The sequence below is a fragment of the Chlorocebus sabaeus genome, chromosome 2 (assembly GCF_047675955.1).
Source record: "Chlorocebus sabaeus isolate Y175 chromosome 2, mChlSab1.0.hap1, whole genome shotgun sequence".
NCBI lineage: Eukaryota > Metazoa > Chordata > Mammalia > Primates > Cercopithecidae > Chlorocebus > Chlorocebus sabaeus.
Window position 1 is genome coordinate 13,789,872 of NC_132905.1, and position 13,364 is coordinate 13,803,235.

General features: G+C 46.2%; 1 long non-coding RNA gene across 3 annotated transcripts; it reads left to right on the plus strand.

Moving 5' to 3' along the window:
• Positions 1-1,982: 1,982 nt before the first annotated feature.
• LOC119618554 (uncharacterized) lies at positions 1,983-11,703 on the plus strand. Of its 3 annotated transcripts, none has more exons than XR_012089114.1 (3): positions 1,983-2,228; positions 2,690-2,771; positions 10,454-11,703. It is a non-coding gene; the product is annotated as an uncharacterized lncRNA (long non-coding RNA). The 3 variants fall into 3 exon arrangements; XR_005234902.2 differs by lacking the exon at positions 10,454-11,703 and adding an exon at positions 3,428-3,754; XR_012089113.1 differs by lacking the exon at positions 10,454-11,703 and having other exon boundaries at positions 2,690-3,754.
• The last annotated feature ends 1,661 nt before the right edge of the window (positions 11,704-13,364 follow it).

Here is a 13,364-nt window from a genome sequence, read left to right on the forward strand (position 1 = left end):
ACATCTGTGTGTGTCTATTCCTGGGTTCTCTACTCTGTTCCACCGTTGTATGCATCTGTCCCTCTGCCAACCAGACTGTCTTGATTACCACAGCTAAACAGTAAACCTTAGCATTGCATCGAATGAGTCCTCCCACCTATAGAAAATTGTATATTGTATTTTAATTCATTGAGAAGTGGAGGGGAAAAATCTCTGTTCTTCAACTTATTTATTTAAAGAGAGAATAATATTTTCCACGGAGGTAGAGTGGCCAAGCGGTCTAAGACACTGTCTCTTCAGAGGCATGGGTTTGAATCGCACTGCCGCCAACTTACTGGTCAGGCGTGGTGGCTCACGTCTGTAATACCAGCACTTTGGAAGGCCAAGGTGGGTGAATCACTTAAGGTCAGGAGTTTGAGACCAGTCTGGCCAACATGGTGAAACCCCAACTCTACTAAAAATACAAAAATTAACTGGTGGCGCACCTCTGTAATCCCAGCTACTGCGGAACCTGAGGCAGGGGAATTGCTTAAACCAGGAGGCGGACGTTGCAGTGAGCCGAGATGGCGCCACTGCACGCCAGCCTGGGAGACAGAGCGAGATTCTGTCTCAAAAAATAAAGTAAAATAAAATAAAAATAAAAAGAGAATACCGAGACAGAGATAACCAAGGGTCCACCAAAGACTCATGCTCCTCCTCCTAAGTGTTGTAGGTAAGCAGTCACCCAGCCAGGGGACTACATTTCCCAACTGCCTTTGCATCTAGGTGGAACCATGTGATAAATTCTATCCAGTGAAATGTGAGGGGAACTGATGTGTATGTCATTCTGGGCTGAGCTGGTTGAGCATGGGTTTCTCCTCCATCACCTCCCCTCCTCTGGCAGCTGGATCCTCAGCTGGATGTTGATCCTCAGGGAAACCTTGGAAGACCTGTTGCAGATGAGTGAGTTCCCATCTGTCAGATTCCTGAGTGACTGACTGCATGAAGCAGCTCCTTCTCCTCGTTGACTATCCCAACAACAAGAAATGTCTGCATTTACAAATGAAATGTAATACCAAGAAATTTTAAAAGTTGAAATAAAAAATACAACTCATAAAATGTCCATCCATGTACCACTTAAAGCCTTTTCATATACCCCTGGCATATTCATGGTATGGGAAATATATATATATATAATTTTTTTTTTTTTTTTTGAGACAAGGTCTTGCTCTGTTGCCCAGGCTGGAGTGCAGTGACATGATCTCCCACTGAAACTTTTGCCTCCCAGGTTCAAATGATTTTTGTGCCTCAGCCTCCCAAGTAGCTGGGATTACAGGCATGTGCCACCACACCTGGCTAATTTTTGTATTTTTAGTAAAGACAGAGTTTCGCCATGTTGGCCAGGCTGATCTCAGACTCCTGGCCTCAAATGATCCTCCCACCTCGGCCTCCCAAAGTGCTGGGATAACAGGCATGAGCCACAGTGACTGACAGGAAATACATATTCTAAATCCTATGAGAGATACTAATCCACACTCTTCCTACTACAACTAGAAAAACAGAGGCTCAGAGAGGGAAGGGGTTTGCCCAAGGTCACACAGCTAATCCAGGACTGAGCCCAAGTAATTCTACTCATTAAATATAACTGATTTCCATGAACTTTTGATTCCTTCTTTTAAAAAAGGATGGGCAAGTCTGAGCGTGTGTCATCCAAGACTCCAAGTGGACAATTATAAAAACAAATCATAATTAATAATTCCTTATGAAACAAGTCAGAGAACTTCCAGGGCAGGGTGGCGCCAGTTTTGGGGAGAAGTAATTTTAAGACTTCCCGCCTTTCACAGGGTTGAGGGAGCAATTTAAAATAAGCTCTATTAAACATGGCTCATACAGCTCTGACCTTTGGAATGAAGGTCTCGCCTTCAAAAGCCGATCAGCCTTCATGATGTGGGGTTTGCCTGTGCGTTGAGGTTTAAAAAAAAAAAAAAAAAAAAAAAAAAAAAAAAAACACCGTGAGGAATTTATGGGAAACAACAACTGCTTGTGGTTTGCTGAACGAAGTGAGTCAAAGGGCGTCAGAGGGAGCAACTTTGGAGCACACAGGAGGGAGGTGCCAAGGACTCCTTTGCCGGACTCGCAGCCCCGGGTACTGAGGACAAACCTGCTCTGCTACTGAATAGCTGTGAGTCCTTGGTCACTGACTTCACCACTCTGTGCCTCGATTTCCCCATCGATGAAATAGGGATTATGAAAGAACTCTCCACACAAGGGTAGGTAATGTGTGCAAAGGTCTGAGCACCGTGCCTGGTACATAGTTAGTTCTCAATGTACCCTTGTAACATTATTACAGGATGAATTCCCCTCTGGGGACAAAGAATTGAGATAGCAGTTCTCCCGTGTTCTGCAGTTCTCAGCCCAGGCTTCGCATTTTAAAAATACTGGGTCTCGCCCCAGAGATTCCACTGCAGTGGCTTTGGGAGTGGACATGGGCATAGGAATCTTTAAGGGTTACCAGGCAAATCTAGTGGGCAGCTACGTCTGAGAGCCCCTTCCTAAGGACGGCACGGTCTCATTGCGGTTCTCAGTCATTTACATCGTATTGTCATAAAGCATTGCTCCGCCATGTTCCCTTTTTTCTGTTTGTTTTTAAGCTGTAACCATGTGGCTGCCCATATGTCCAGTTCATTTCTTTTAATTTCTAATTTCTGCTTCCTCCACGTTTGTCTCCCAGCATGGACTCCAGGCTGCCTGCCCTCTGGCTCCCTCCCCGTAGGACTTCATGACAAACTCACTCCCTGCGTGCCCTCGTCCGGGTGAGAATTTGGGAATTTCTGTGAGACTTCATATTATTATGAAACTTGAAGCCAGTGATCCCAGTAACAGAATCTGAATCTCAGGGGGATGGGGCTCCAGCTCCCAAAGTTTTTTAAATGCTGTCCCAGTGATTCTGAAGAGGAATTAGAATCAGGACCCACTAGCTGGACCAAAACATCCATCATGGAAATACCAGGAAAGTTTAGAGGAAAGAGGAAAAGTCAATGAGCTGAAATTGTCATTCCAATCCCTTTATCTGGACATTCACTGAGGGCCCAATAACAACCAGGCCCTGGGGACAGACAGGAGACCACAGTTTGTTCAGAGGGGCCAGGAGAGCAGAACCCAAGACTGCGTGACATGCGTGTTCGTAACGCCCAAGATGTAAAACCCTTGATCTTAAGTTGTTCACTCCCCTGTGGGACAGGCAATAAGAATCCACTGTGATTCGTGCAGATATTAGAAGCTCATGAAGTGATTGACTGATTTAGGAGGGTCAGGGAAGGCTTCCCCGAGGGGTCACATCTGAGCTGGGCTTTGAAGAGTGAATAGGAGTCTGCTTGCAAAAGATCAGGAAGCAAGAGACATTTGTAGCAGATGCTGTTGCTACCCGGCCCGTGTGCCCCAGACAGATGCCCACTCTTGCTCACTGCAGATGTCTGCTTAAGCGCTTTCATTTGGCTGTGGGTGCACGCTCAGTCAGAAGTTCCAGAGAGTTGGAACTAGCCCCTGGAATTAGCCCGCAGCTCACGACTGGGGGATGTTGGAAGGTACGTGATCCTTTCCCTTGCGACTGGATTGGAATGACTGAAATGCATGCTCTTCACTGTCTCCCAGAGTCCCCTGATGGGTCTGAGGTCTAGTTGCCCACAGTGGTGACTGGTTTCATACCATTTATTTTATGGTCTTTCTTCCCTATTTTGATTACCTAACCTGCTATGGGTGCTTCCTGAGATCACCACCCAAAATATATTCCTTGCACTTGAATTCGTGTCTGAGGGCCTGTTTCTAGGAGAACTCAGTGGAGGAGACTGCATGTGCAGAGGCCCCGAGGCCGGAAGCCACACAGCGTGTGCAGGGAGGTGACCAGCAGCTTGTGCACAGAGTGGAATTTGGAGGAAAGGCTGAAGAGGCCAGAGGCGCAGGTCAGGAGCAGCCAAGCGGGCCTCCACCGCTGCACTGAGGTCCGCGGCTTCTTCCCACATTCTCTGGTCAGAGTAGGCAGGGCAATGAGCTGGTTATGCAGATACCTTGAGGATGTTTGGGTAGGGCTGGCGGGCTAGAGATTGCCAAGTTCTCCAGTCTTTGCTTCAATGATCTACCTGGCCTTTGAGTTTATTTGAACAAGATTCAATTCTGCCCTGGACAAAGACAGAAGATTGGCAAGTGGCCACTGGTTTTGATTGGTTAGTGACAGCCCAGCAGAGTAACGTTACCCATCCAGTCCGGCTTCCAAGGGAGGGTCCCACTCCAGAGAAAAGCCTCCCACCGCCTCATCCCCCATCCTGCAGATCTTGATTCTTAGACCTCCTACCCAATGGGTCAGCAGCACCTGCCCAAGATTCTGCTTTTTCTGACTGTCTCTCCTGTGCAGTGCCCAGCCTTGGGGGCAAGTGGACACCTGGAACTCTCGACAGGGCTCAGGCGGAGAGCCAGCGATCCCATCACACTCTAGGGCTCTGGGGAAAATGACGGTGCCAGTTAGGGCCTTAGTTTGCTGCTCTGTCTAATGGGCCTGTGGGTCCTGGGTGTGGTCACAGGACTGTGAGAGAATTTGAGAATTTCTTTGAGACTTCATATTATTATGAAAGTTGAACCCAGTGATCCCAGTAACCCAGAGAACTCTGCAATATCTAAATTAGGGCCAAGCCTCCCATTTTACAGAGGAGAGAAACTAAGACCCGAAGAGGGAAAGAGGCTTACCTGAGTTCATCCAGCAAAGCAGTGTTAGGGAAGAACTGTGGCTCTTATGCCAAGTGTGATGGGGTGACATGGCACATGAGACCTTTTTATCTGAGCCACATTGTCCAGGTCCACACTTTGCCTTCCATACTCCAGCCGGGTGATCCTGGGGGCGTGTGACTTAGTCTCTCTGAGCCTCAGTTTTTCCCTCTGTGCAATGGTGATCTTGACACCCCCTCACAGGACCACTGTGAGCACTAAGCAGGGGACCCCTTTCTTACCCCTTACCCTGTAGAACAACTCTGGAGGTCAAGAAGAAACACAATCCCCAGCTGTCCATAGAGAGCCCAGAGCCAACTTCATCTATTAGCTCCCCCTCCTTGCTTCAAAAAATGAATCTACTCTGGGAGACTTGGGGGTCCGCCCAGATAGGGATCATCTCTCTGCCTGGCCATGGTGCTCCCCACCATACCTCCATCACGCCCCTCCCCTGTGGACCCCAGAAGCCTCCGGGGCTTGCTTGACAGGTTACACCTCAAAGTTCAGTTCAGTTACAGCAAAATTAAGTTGCTGACTTGCCAGCAACTTCCCACCCTGGCTGCAGCAGGGCCAGGCAGGGAGGAAGAACAAAGGCTTTTGTCTGCCCAGCCTCAGAGGAGGGTGAGAAATAGAAATCCCGCCCAATCATGTGGAAGCCCCCAGAGCTCTCTGCTTGGGCTTGGGGCCAGGGGAGGCAAGTCAGGGCAGCCAAGTGAGAGACCCATAGCCTGGGGGTGGGAAGTGATGCTGGGAGAAATGTCCATCCGCCCACCATCTATCCACCCACCCATCTACCCATCCACTCACCCATCCAGCCACCCAACATTCCTTCCATCTGTCAACCTTTCATCCACCCATTCATCTACCCATCCACTCACCCATCCATCCGCCCGTCATTCCTTCCATCCGTTAACCCTTTCATCCACCCATTCATCTACCCTTCTATCCAACTATCCATCCATCCCTTCCCTCTCTTACTCCCTTGATCCATCCATCCACCCACCCATCTCCCATCCATTCATCCATCTATCCACTCCTCATTCCCTCCATCCATTCACCCACCCCTACATCCAAACATCCATCCATTCATTCATTCATCCATCCATCTATCCATCCATCCATCCATCCACTCATTAATCTACCCATCCATCTATCCCTCCCTTCCTCCCTTCCTCCCTCATATCATACATCCATTTATCCATCCATTTATTCATCCATCCATTCATCCACCCATCTATCCATCCCACAAGCACATATTGAGCATCATGGAGGCCAGGCCCTGGTTTGAACACTGGGGATACAGCTGTGAACAAAGTTTCTGCCCTCATGGTTCTGATATTCTAGGCAGGTAATGGACAAAAAGAAACTATACACTTAATATAATGACAGAAGGTGATAAATGCTAGGAATAAAAATAAACCTAGGTAGGAAAGCAACACGCAGAGCCACTATAGATGGAGTGATCAAAGAAGACGAGAAGTGATGGACTAGATCTGGCAGGGGAACAAGTACAAGGGCCCTGAGGCAGGACTGAGCTCAGCATGTTGGAGCAACAGCCTAGAGGCCAGTGAGGTCATCATGAATGGAAGGAAGGGGAGGGGAACAGGCGGTAAAGCTGGAGGGACTCTGGGAGCAGGAGACCCAGCTCTGTATAGTCAGGGGATGGTTCTTCTCCCTCTTTGGACCTTGGTCTTCTCATCTGTATAATGAAGTCCTGGGTAAGATCATCCTTTTCTATCTGAGGCTCTGGCATTTAAAAAAGATGGTCTCGCTCTTGCCTGGTGATCTATAGGAGCAGGGTCTAGACTGTAAAGGTAAAGAATGCAGGTCTGGGCCAGGTGCGGTAGCTCACGCCTGTAATCCTAGCCCTTTGGGAGGCCTAGGCAGGCAGATCTCTTGAGCTCAGGAGTTTGAGACCAGCCTGGGCAACATGAAGAAACTCCCTCTCTACAAAAAAATGCAAAAATTAGCATGGTGTGGTGGTATGCTCCTGTAATCCCAGCTACTCAGAAGGCTTAGGTGGGAGGATGGCTTGAGCCCAGGAAGTGGAGGCTGCAGTGAGCTGAGATCATGTCACTGCACTCCAGCCTGGGCAACAGAGCCAGAACCTGTTTCAAAAAAAAGAAAAATACAGGCTCTGGAGTCAAGGTCTTTGATCTCTCTGTCTCAGTGTTCCCAACTGCAAAATGGGAATAATAATACCACTTCATGGGGTTCTTAGCGGATTCAATGGGATGGTGCAGGTAAAGCATCTATCCCAGACACCTTCCTCCCTGGTCTTTGTTATATAATTAGGTAAAACAGCAGTGGTAGCCTCTGTTGACCTTCAACTCAGAGGCAAAGAGTACGGAGCCCTCAGATGCCCCTCAGTGGGGATACTGGCCTTGGCTGACAGGGCAAGGCTGGCACAAGCCTGGGGGCTAGGTCTCCAATGTTTGGCTCTGATCATAAGGGGATTTCTGTGGGGGAGTGCAGATAGAGCCCTTCAAGCAGCTCAGAGGCCTCCTTCCTGTACAGGCAGCTCTGTACCAGCACACTGCTCTATTCTCGTTTAGTTACACCATGTCCAGTGCTGTGGCCTTGAGTTGTCTGTATCCCTCTCTGAGCCTCAGTTGCCAAGTCAGAAGCTTGCTTGGGTTCTCATCCCAGCTCATCTGGTTCATTCCTGCCTCAGGACCTGATATGGTTTGGCTGTGTCCCCACCTATATCTCATCTTGATTTGTGGCTCCCATAACCCCCATGTGTAGTGGGAGGGACTCAGTGGGAGGTAATTGAATCATGGGGGTGGATCTTTCCCATGCGGTTCTCATGATAGTGAATAAGTCTCAAGAGATCTGATGGTTTTATAAAGGGCAGTTCTCCTGCACCAATCTCTTGCCTGCCACCATGTAAGACGTGCCTTTGCTCCTCCTTCACCTTCTGCCACGATTGTGAGGCCTCCCCAGACAAGTGGAACTATAAGTCCATTAAAGTTCTTTGCCTTTATAAATTACCGAGTCTCAGGTATGTCTTTATTAGCAGTGTGCGAATGGACTAATACAGGACCTTTGCATGTGCCAAGTTGGTCCCCTGGTGTGCTCTTTCAGCTCCTTCTCCTCTTTCAGGGCTGAGCTCAAATATCACTGCAGGGAGGCCTTCCCTGACCTCCCACACCAACATAACCCTGTCCCCATTCATACTGTGCCCCTGCACATGGCTTACTTGCTTTCAGAATACTCCTGAACACTTTCTGAAATCATCTGCTATTTCCCTGTTTGCTTCTTTATTGCCTGTCTTCTCCACTATGACATCAGCTCCACCAAGATAGAGGCTGGATCTGTCTTATCCACAGTGTCTCCAACAACTGAAGCATAGTAGGTGTTCAGCAAATTTTTGCTGAATGAATAATGGGGACTCAATGACTCCTTTGGTTTTCTTTTAAAAGTTTTGCCACTTAAATATTAATTTTAATTATACAATTAACCCATTATCATATTCTTAAAAAATATTTTTACAGCTACAGTTTATAGTTAAAATACCCTTTGATGTCCATCGTGGACATTCCCCAATGGGGTCGTGTAATGAGTTTAGCATCCTTCCAGATTTACTTCTATGCATTTACAATGAAATGCCTACCACTGTTGTTGGTAGTGTGCGCATGTGTGTGAGTATGTGTGTATTTTCACAGTAGATTAGATAGAGCTGAGAGTTGAGGGCAACATAAACAGCTCTGGGTAATTGTGATCATTAAATTTTACGTGTCAACTTGACCAGGTTACAGTGCCCAGTTGTTTGGTCAAACATGAGTCTAGATGTTGCTATAAAGATATTCTGAGCTGGGCTGGTGGCTCACGCCTGTAATCCCAAAACTTTGGGAGGCCAAGGTGGGCAGATCATGAGGTCAGGAGTTCAAGACCAGCCTGGCCAACATAGTGAAACCCCATCTCTACTAAAAATACAAAAAAAAAAAAAAAAAAATTAGCCAGTCATGGTGGCGGGCGCCTGTAGTCCCAGCTACTCGGGAGGCTGAGGCAGGAGAACCGCTTGAACCTGAGGGGGTGGAGATTGCAGTGAAACGAGATTGCACCACTGCACACTCCAGCCTGGGCAACACAAAAAGACTCTGTCTCAAAAAAAAAAAAAAAAGATTCTGAGCCAGGCATGTTGGCTCACACCTGTAATCTCAACACTTTGGGAGGCTGAGGATGGCAGATCAGATCACTTGAGTCAGGAGTTCGAGACCAGCCTGGCCAACATGGCGAAACTCCATCTCTACTAAAAACACGAAAAAATTAGCCCAACATGGTGGGGGGCGTCTGTAATCCCAGCTACTTGGGAGGCTGAGGCATGAGCATCACTTGAACCTGGGAAGTGGAGGTTACAGTGAGCTGAGATCGCACCACTGCATTCCAGCCTGGGCGACAGAGTGAGACTCCATCTCAAAAAAGTAAATAAATAAAAATAAAAATAAAAGATATTCTGTAGATGGACTTGATAATGTGAGTGGGCCTCATTCAATCAGTTCAAGGCCTTGAGAGCAAAATCCAAGTTTTTGGTAGAAGGAATTCTGCCTTAAGTCTATATTATAGAAGTCTTGCCTGAGTCCCCAGTCTACCGGCTTGCCCTACAAATTTCACATTTGCCAGCTTCTACAATCCCTTTAAAAATTAAATTAAATATAAATATATATACACACACCCATCCTGTTGGGTTTTGTTTCTCTGGAAAGCCCTGGCTGATACAGTAATTTAAACAGAGAAGCAGTCTATTCAAAGTACTTTATGGGGGGAATAACAATCAATCCAATAAACAAAAATAGCCAAGACTCGAGTAGGCACTTCACAAAAGGGGATACCCAAAGGATCAATAAACACACAGAGGTCCTCAATATCCTTGCTCAGCAGGGAAATGCAAATGAAAACCTTGATGAGATAACCACTGCACACCCACTAGAATGGCTAAAATGAAAAATATGGAAAATACCAAGAGTTGATGAAGATATGGAGCATCTAGAAAGAACCCTCATACATGAATGCAAAATGGTACAAGCACTTCAGAAGACACTGGCAACTTAATAAGGTGAAACATACACTTGTCATAAGACTCAATGATAGGACTACACTCAATAGTAGTGCAGACAGATTTTCACCAAAAAAGACACACACAAATGTTTATAGCAGCCCTATTCATAAATCTCCCCTAACTAGAAAGTACCCAAATGTCCATCAGTAGGAGAATGAATGAAAGAACAGAGACACACTCAGACACTGTTCCGACTATGGAATTTTGCCCAGCAATGAGAATGAAAGATCTGCAACCACACGCTACAGCATGGGTGAATCTCAAAGACTTGAACATTAAGGGAAAAAGGCCAGACACAAACAAGCACACATCGTTTGGTTCCATTTATATAAAGCACTAGAAATAGACACAACTTGCCTTGGTTAGCCTCGGGGAAGTCGTGACTGGAAGAGGGCATAAGAGAAGCTCAAAGGAACTGGAATATTCTGTTTCTTGATGAAGGGCTGGTTACACAAATGTACTCACTTACGAAGGCTCGTGAAGTTATTGCTTACGACCTGTGCATTTTTCTCTATGTGTGCTATACTTCAGTGAAAGTTCAAAATAAAATAGGGGATTTGGGGAGCTTGGGGGGATTGGAGAACCAGGCTTAAGGTCAACAGGGACAGTACCCCAAATCACACCCAACACTGGATCAGTAAGCCCTCTCTGCTGACCCTGAACTATCCCTGCTTCCAGGTCTCAGTGGGCATGTCTGATTGGTGGAATCTGGGTCATGTGACCACAACTAGCTGCAAGAGATGCTTGGAAGAGTGAGCACCTAGCAGGTTCAACATCAGTGATGGAATTGAGCAGACTGTGCTTCAAAAGATGGGGAGCCTCAGACCACTGCAGGGTGTTTAACCCTTCCTCAACTGATGGATATTTAGGTTGCTCCCAGTGGCCATCTTGACCATACGCCTTGTGCCTGTGTGTGGATGTTTCACTAAGGGAGATGCCACATCACGGAACTGCAGTGTTGCCCCCAAAAATGTGAACTTACAGTTTTACTGGCTACTGTAAAAATTGTCTTCTGGAGAGGCTGTTTCAATTTACACCACCACCAGCAGTATATCAGTGTGACCATTTCCCAGTCTCCTTAATTTAATGCTTTACATCACCAATCTCATTCATGTCAACCTGAGGCATGGCAAATGTTCTTGCATTGTTGTTTTAATTTGCATTTGCCTGATTACCAGCACGACTGAACATCTTGCATGTTTATTTGCCATCTGTATTTTATGTAAATTGCCTGTTCACATCCACTACCCATTATTCTAGTGGGTTTGTGGTTTTTTTCTTATTGTTCTGTAGGAACTCTTTATATACTGTGGAAGTAAATTCACAATCTACATTTATGTTTCAAATATTTTTACCTAGGTTACCATTTGTCTTTTAACTTTGGAGTGGCCACATGCTGTTTTACCCAGGCTCACAACTTTTCTGAGGTTGGGAAATGAACACTGATGGGAAGGAGGTGGGGACAACGGGGAAAAGGGATCTTTCTGACACTACTCTGTTCTCTTTCCACTAGCTCTGAGTACATTTTGTAACACCCCTCCCATATCATCCTTTCATTTCCTTGTTCTTGTCACCAATAGAAAACAGTAATAGAACCCCAGCCACAGAACTTCTCACTTTCACTTTTCAATTTTTTTTTTCAAGCTCAAAGTTTACAGATTTGGAATGAAGTATCCTCAGTGTTCCTGCTGGGGTGATCAGCCAAGTTCAGTGCCCCTCACAGTTGTCATTAATTTACTGATATTGCAAATGAAGAAAGCAGGTTAATTCAAGTAATTTGCAAATTCCTTCCAAAATTGCCAATAGTGGGCAAATTGCTAAACAGTGTATAGGGCATGTGGTGAGCAAATGGCCTGCAGGTGAAATAGCCTGGTTGAAATCACACTTGAAAAGCTTTTATCTCATTCATAAAAGAGCAGAGAACATGGTTTGGTAAGTATAAATACGTGTGTACTGCAAAGTCAGGGGTTGGCAAGCTCTAGCCCTTGAGCCAAACCTGGCCCACCACCTGTTTTTGTAGATAAAGTTTTATTGGCACACAGTCACAGTCATTTACTGACATACAGTCTGTGGCTGTTTTCCTGCACCACAGCAGAGTTAAGTAGTTGCAATAAAGATGGTATGGCCCACAAATCTTAAAACATTTATTATCTGGCTCTTTACAGAAACATTTTACCAACCTCAGCAGCAAGTAATAAAAAACACATAAGTTATAATATTGCAATATTTTTAGAGATATAAAATAGATGAAAAATTATTTTTTAAAAAATGTCTGGCAGATCATGTATGGCTGGATCTAAGTTAAATGCATAGAAAGTACATTCCACTGAATAACATGATCAAGAGTAAGACTCTGGGCCCAGATAATTAACTTTTAAAAATTCTTAGCAAGTTGCTTCATGTCTCCAACCTCAGTTTTCTCATCTGTAAAAAAGGGGATGATGTTTAGTTCTGACCTCGTAGGGTACAGGCAAAAAAGGCTCTTAGAACAGTGCTGGGCACATAGTAAGTACTATGTAATTATTTGCTATTGTTATCATTATTATTGCACAGAGTCAGGTCTAGATCGGTGTCATGGCTGTGCTACTTCTCAGACATGTGACCCTGGACACACAGCTTCCTCTTTCCCAGCCTCAGTCTCCCTACCCATAAATCGGGGCCATAATGGTTGCCATCACCTGGAGTTGCTGTGAGGGCTCCTTGGCACAGCATCTGGCACACAGTAGGCACCCAACACAGATGAGCTGTTACTGCCAGCATTCCCATCATTCTGACTCAAAGCCTCTGCAGTGACTGGAACTCAATCCCATCCCTCCTCTGTAAGGCAGGCCATGACTTCGGACCCGCCGTGTACCAGCACTGACTATTTTCCACCCAGTGACTGTTTATTTAACTGTCCTCCTAAAGTAACTCCTCAGCCATCAAACGGCTGTTTACAAAGCCCACAATTAACCTTCTTGGAACAACAAATAAACAGGAACCTAATTAGGCGTGTTTCTTCTGGCTCAAGGCATGGCAACCCCAAGGCTTGGGCATCACAGCTGTCATTCAAATAGACATTTGTGGGTTGTATGGATGAATGGATGTGTGGGTGGCTGTGAGGATGAGTGGGTGGGTGGGCGGATGAATGGACGGATGTATGTGTGGGTGGATGACTGGATGGATGAATGGGTGGGCGGATGGTTGGATGGATGGATGGATTGTAGGTTGGAAGGAAGGATAGGTGGATAGATGATATTTGAACCGATGGACAGATGGACGAATGGAAGGATGGATAGATAGAAGGCAAGAAGGATAGAAGAATGGATGGGTGGATGAATAGAAGGACAAGTGGAGGGAAGTCTTGATGGGTGGATGGATGGCTGAGAATTGGACAGAAAGGATGGATGGAATAATGGAAGGATAGATGGACAGATGTTTGCATGGTGGATGAATGTGTGGATGAGTAGGTAGGTGGATATACGGGTAAAGGAATGAAAAGATGGACTGGTGAGTGCAGGTTAGTGGAAGGCCAGAGGGAGAGGGTGATGTGAACTGAGGCTCCAGGCTTTTTCCTGTGTCTGCTTCCCACCCTGCCCCATTCTTCACT